The following is a 6,000-nucleotide window of genomic DNA, read 5'->3' as shown; positions in this document are numbered from 1 at the left end:
AGGTCATGGGTTCTAATCTAGGATCTGCCACTTGTCTGTATGACCTTGGGCAAATCACTTCCCTTCTCTGAGCCTCAGTTTCCTCATCTGTAAAATGGGGATCGAGACCAAGCCCCGTGCTGGACAGGGACTGTGCCCGAACCAATTTGCTGATATCCACCCCGGCACTTACTACAGTGCTTGGCACGCAGTAAGCACTTAGGAGAAGCCGAGTGGCTCGGTGGAAAGAGCCCGGGCTTGGGAGTCAGAGGTCATGGGTTCGAATGCCTGCTCTGCCACTTGTCAGCTGTGTGACTGTGGGCAAGTCACTTCACTTCTCTGGGCCTCCGTGACCTCATCTGTAAAATGGGGATGAAGACTGTGAGCCTCACGTGGGACGACCTGATCACCCTGTATCTACCCCAGCGCTTAGAACAGCGCTCTGCACGTAGTAAGCGCTTAACAAATAACAACACTCAGTCATTCACTTAAATACCCTCATTATTATTACAACATAATTGGTATAAACAGCCACATTCAACTTGGAAATATCAGTTCCTCATTCTAGGTTCTAATCTTGAGGGTTCAGGTCCAACATCAGGAGTTCCCCTTTCTCTTCCTTACCGAGACCAAAAGCCTCCAACGGCTCCAGGAAGCTTCACTGCTACATGAGGAGGCCAGGCAAAGACCTAAGACTGTTACATGACTAAGAATAGTAACCACAAGAGACAAGTTAAGTGCCTGCAACTATTTAGCCTCTCAGCCTAAGGTCAGAAAAACTTTCCCAGGATTGCACAATGGCTCATTATGCAATGGCTTTGAATTCGCTTAGTGGCTAGGGAAGGAGTGGAGCCTTCTGGAGAGAGAACAGAATGAGGAGCGAGAAGCTCGGGATCTCTGCGGCCGCCATGACCGCTGGGCGATTCTTTAACGTTCCGTCGTCTCCCTCCGGCCCGGCTCTCCCCAGCTGTAAGATGAGTAACCCACAGATCCGAGAGGATTCTTGTCTCCTCGGCTGAGTTAAGCTGAGGGGTTGGAGGTCATCGGTGGCAGGACATCTTGCGTTTGAACTGGGAAAGAGAGGCGAAACCCTGCTAATGATGATAATAACGTTCATTAAGCATTTACTATGTGTCAGGCACTACATTGAGTCTTGCCTTGTGCCGTCATCTTCAATCCATAGCGACGCCATGGACACATCTCTCCCAGAGCCTCTATCCGACATCGTTCTGGTAGTATATCCACAGAGCTTTCCTGGTACGGAAGAGGTTTACCACTGCCTCCTTTCACGCAGTAATTTGAGTCTTCACCCTTGATTCTCTCCCATGCAGCTGCTGCCCAGCACAGGTGAGTTTCGACTTGCAGCAGATTGCCTTCCAGTCACTAGCCACTGCCCAAGCTAGGAATTAATTCAGTCGTATTTATTGAGCGCTTACTGTGTGCAGACCACAGCACTAAGCGCTTGGAATGTACGGAATGGATGACTCCGCCTGAATCTCCCTCCTGTAGTCCAGACCGGTAGAGTACTGGAAACTCCAGGCGTGACCCTGAGGAGACTACACTAAGTGCTGGGGTAGATAAAAGATGATCAGGACAGGCACGTCTTCATCCCTCATGGGACTCACAGTTCAAGTAAGAAAGAGAACAGGTACTGAAGCCTCATTTTACAGATGAGGAAATTGAGGCAGAGAGAAGTCAGGTGACTTGCCCAAAGTCACGGAGCAGACTGTGGCAGAACCAGGATTAGAATCCAGGTCTCTTGATTCCCAGGCTTGCGCTCGTTCCACTAGGCCGGGCCGCTCTCTATTCTACTCAGAAGCCTGAAGTGCCACACGCAAAGTGGGCTGAAAAGGGGAGCCAGTCGGCGTGGACCTCTTGAGAGTGATTCCTGCCTCCATTATGTTGCCCAAAGAAAATAGCGAATGCCAGAAGCTCTTCTGCCCAGAACGGCCTGCTGGAAAGAACACCGGGCCTAGAAATCGGAAGGTCATTCATGGGCTCTTATCCCGGCTCTGCCACCTGTCTGCTGTATGGCCTTGGGCAAGTCACTTCATTTCTCTGTGCTTCAGTTCCCTCGTTTGTAAATGGGGATTAAGACTGCGAGCCCTATGTGGGACAGGGATTCTGTCCAACCCGATTGCTTAGCGCAGTGCCTGGAACGTAGTAAAACCTTAACAAATACCATCATTATTATTAATCCCGCACCTAGTTAAGAACCCAGGAGAGGATTTAAATAGAGGACGGAGAAAGCTCCTCTGAGGGAAGGAATTGTATCTTTGTCGGAATGCTCCCAATGACCTAGTACAGGATTCTGTCCTTAGTAAGCATAGTTCTCTGAGCATAGTAGGCATCCGGTAGGTTGCTATATGCAGAGATAACTTTTCTAGGTTCCTACTACGTGCAGAGCACCAATGTGCCTAGTATATTCCCGATTAGACTGTAAGCCCGTCGATGGGCAGGGATTATCTCTATCTGTTGCCGTATAGTACATTCCAAGCGCTTAGTACAAGACTCTCCACATAGTAAGCGCTCAGTAAATACTATTGAATGAATGTACTACCAATCAAGCGATCAATAGCACCTACTGAGCCCGTGCGCTATCCACTAAGCCACGAAGAAAGGGATATGGGAAATTAATGGGGGGAAGTACTCCTGGCAAAGACGCCCGGGGCAGGTCTGGACCTCTGTCTACTCCCGAGAGACCCAGTGTGGTGGGCGCCCCCTCTGAGGCCGGTGGTCGTGAGAGAGATGGGTGAGTGTGCCCCCTTAACCTTCACCCACAGCTCCCACTTCCTCTCAGAGTATTATACTAATGTAGAGGTCAGTAATAACTCTCACGGAGCCCACATTTAGGGACTTTCTGATCATCCTGTACAGTCACCCCCCTTCTAGACTGTGAGCCAGTTCTCGGGTAGCGATTGTCTCTCTCTGTTGCTGAATTGTACTTTCCAAGAGCTCAGTACAGTGCTCTGCACACGGTAAGCACTCAGTAAATATGATTCATTGAATGAATGAAAGTCATGGCACGCAGTCGAGCTGTGACCCGCAGGAGACGGTGAGGAAGCTGATGCCTCAATAACCGGGGTCTCCCCTCCAAATCCCGTTAACCTAGGAAAGAAGGCGACTCCAGACATCTTTCTGGATTCCACTTCGGAGGCAGAAGAGACCTTCAAAGCAGGAACAGCTATGGGATGACCAGTTCCGCTGGTCTACCATGTAGGAGCGGGAGGAGGAAGCCAGCAGAGCCACTCCAGGGCGCCTTTCCCGGAAGGGAAGTATAAAGACCTGGCCAAGCCGGAGAGGGAAGAATTAAGGAGGAAGCAGTGGGGAGTAGGTGGTAAGAGAAGGAGAAGCTTGGCCATCTTGGTGGCCTAAGAGAGCACTGTAAGATTTTCTGGGTAGAGAACATATCTCTTAATTCTGTTTTATTGTATCAATCATATTTATTGATCACTTCTTGTGCGCAAAGTCCTGTACTAAGCTCTTGGGAGAATACAACACGGCAGTATAACACATTCCCTGCCCCCAGCGAGCTGAAAGTCCAGAAGTGGAGACAGACATTAATATAAATAATTTACAGATGTGTATATAAGTGCTGTGGGGTTGGGAGGGTGGTCAATAAATGGAGCAACCATGATCTGCACAAAGTAAATGCTCAATAAATACCACTAATGGATTGACTGATCGATTGAACAGGACACAGAAAAAGCTCATGCTGTGGACCTTGAGTGGAAGTAGGGCATAGGGAGGGTTAAGTGAGGGTCTTAAATTAGGGTTGAAATATCTTGGAAGTTCAGGATCCAGAGTTAGGATTCCAGAACAGCAAGGCTCTTGCCCCTGAGGAAGAGAAAGGATGTTGAGACCCTGCTCCAAAAGACAAAGAGGATAATAATTATGGTATTTGTTAAGCGCTTACTCTGTGCCAGGCACTGTACTAAGCACTGGGGTGGAAACAAGCAAATCGGGTTGGACACAGTCCCTGTCCCACATAGGGTTCTCAGTCTCGCTCCCCATTCTACAGTCGAGGTAACTGAGGCATAGAGAAGTGAAGTGACTTGCCCAAGGTCACACAGAAGATAAATAATGTTGGTATTGGTTAAGCGCTTATGTGCAGAGCACTGTTCTAAGCGCTGAGATAGATACGGGGTAATCGGATTGTCCCACATGAGGCTCACAGTAAATCCTCATTTTACAGATGAGGTAACTGAGGCACAGAGAAATTAAATGACTTGCCCAAAGTCACACAGCTGACAAGTGGTGGAGCCGGAAGTCGAACTCATGACCTCTGACTGCGAAGTCCAGGCTCTTGTCCACTGAGCCACGCCGCTTCCCCTAAAATAAATGGCAGATCTGGATTGGAACCCATGACCTTGTGACCCCCAGGTCCGGGCTCTATCCCCTATGCTATGCTGCTTAGATGCCCTGAAAGAAGATGGGGAAGAACCAGAGGATAGTGAACCTTGGAATGCCTACAGAGAAGTTCAGTGGGTCTGCGGAGCAAAGTAGTGGATCCAGGGAAAGACAGTAGAACTGGATTTGCTTTCATTGTTACAAAATGATTAGACTTTGTTACCATCTCAGATCTTGGGACCTGCCTGGGGCAGGGCTTGGGGAGAAGCTCTGGGTTCAGGGAGACACATGACCTAGAGCCATAGGCAGAGGAGGGGACTGTCCTAAAGCTTCCTGCAGCCAGACCCAGGAGGGGGATAATATTAATGGTAATTATGATATTTGTTAAGAACTTACTATATGCCAAGCACTCTACTAAGCACCGGGGTGGATACAAGCAAATCAGGTTGGACACAGTCCGTGTCCCACATGGGGCTCACCATCTTAATCCCCATTTTACAGTTGAGGTAACTGAGGCACAGGGAGGATAGAAGTGATTTTCCCAAGGCCACAGAGCAGAGCAGTGGCAGAGCTGGGGTTAGAACCCATGACCTTCTTTCATTCATTCAGGAGTATTTGTTGAGCGCTTACTATGTGCAGAGCACTGTACTAAGTGCTTGGAATGTACAATTCGGCAACAGATAGAGACAATCCCTGCCCAACGATGGGCTCACCATCTAATCGGGGGAGACAGATGGCAGAGCAAAAATGAATGAAACAAAAGCAAGACAACGGTATCACGGTTAATAGAATCTAGGGGATATACACCTCATTAACAAAATAAATAGGGTAATAAAAATATACAAATGAGCACAGTGCTGAGGGGAAGGGAAGGGGGGAGGGGGAGCAGAGGGGGAGCAGAGGGAAAAGGGGGTAGCTCAGTCTGGGAAGACCTTTTGGAGGAGGTGAGCTCTCAGTAAGGCTTTGAAGAGGGAAAGAGAGTTAGTTTGGCAGAGGTGAGGAGGGAGGCCATTCCGGGACAGTGGTAGGACGTGGGCCAGAGGTCGACGGCGGGATAGGCGTGAACGGGGGAAGGTGAGGAGGTGAGCGACAGAGGAGCGGAGCGTACGGGGTGGACGGTAGAAAGAGAGAAGGGAGGTGAGGTAAGAGGGGGCAAGGTGACGGAGAGCCTTGAAGCCAAGAGTGAGGAGTTTTTGTTTCATGTGGAAGTTGATAGACAACCACCGGAGGTTTTTAAGGAGGGGAGTGACATGCCCAGAGCGTTTCTGCAGGAAAATGATCCGGGCAGCGGAATGAAGAATAGACGGGAGTGGGGAGAGACAGGAGGGAGAGAGATTAGAGAGAAGACTGACACAATAATCCAGCTGGGATATCACGAGAGCCTGTACCAGCACGATAGCCGTTTGGACGGAGAGGAAAGGGCAGATCCTGGCGATATTGTAAAGGTCAGATCGGCAGGTGTTGGTGACGGATCGGATGTGTGGGGTGAATGAGAGAGCTGAGTCAAGGACGACACCAAGGTTGCGGGCTTGTGAGATGGGAAGGATGGTGGTGCCGTCCACAGTGATAGGGAAGTCAGGAAGAGGACAGGGCTTGGGAGGGAAGATAAGGAGCTCAGTTTTGGACATGTTGAGTTTTAGGTGGCGGCCAGACATCCAGGTAGAGACGTCC

This window comes from Ornithorhynchus anatinus, chromosome 3 (genome assembly GCF_004115215.2).
Source record: "Ornithorhynchus anatinus isolate Pmale09 chromosome 3, mOrnAna1.pri.v4, whole genome shotgun sequence".
Taxonomy (NCBI): domain Eukaryota; kingdom Metazoa; phylum Chordata; class Mammalia; order Monotremata; family Ornithorhynchidae; genus Ornithorhynchus; species Ornithorhynchus anatinus.
Note: the sequence above shows the minus strand (reverse complement) of the source record.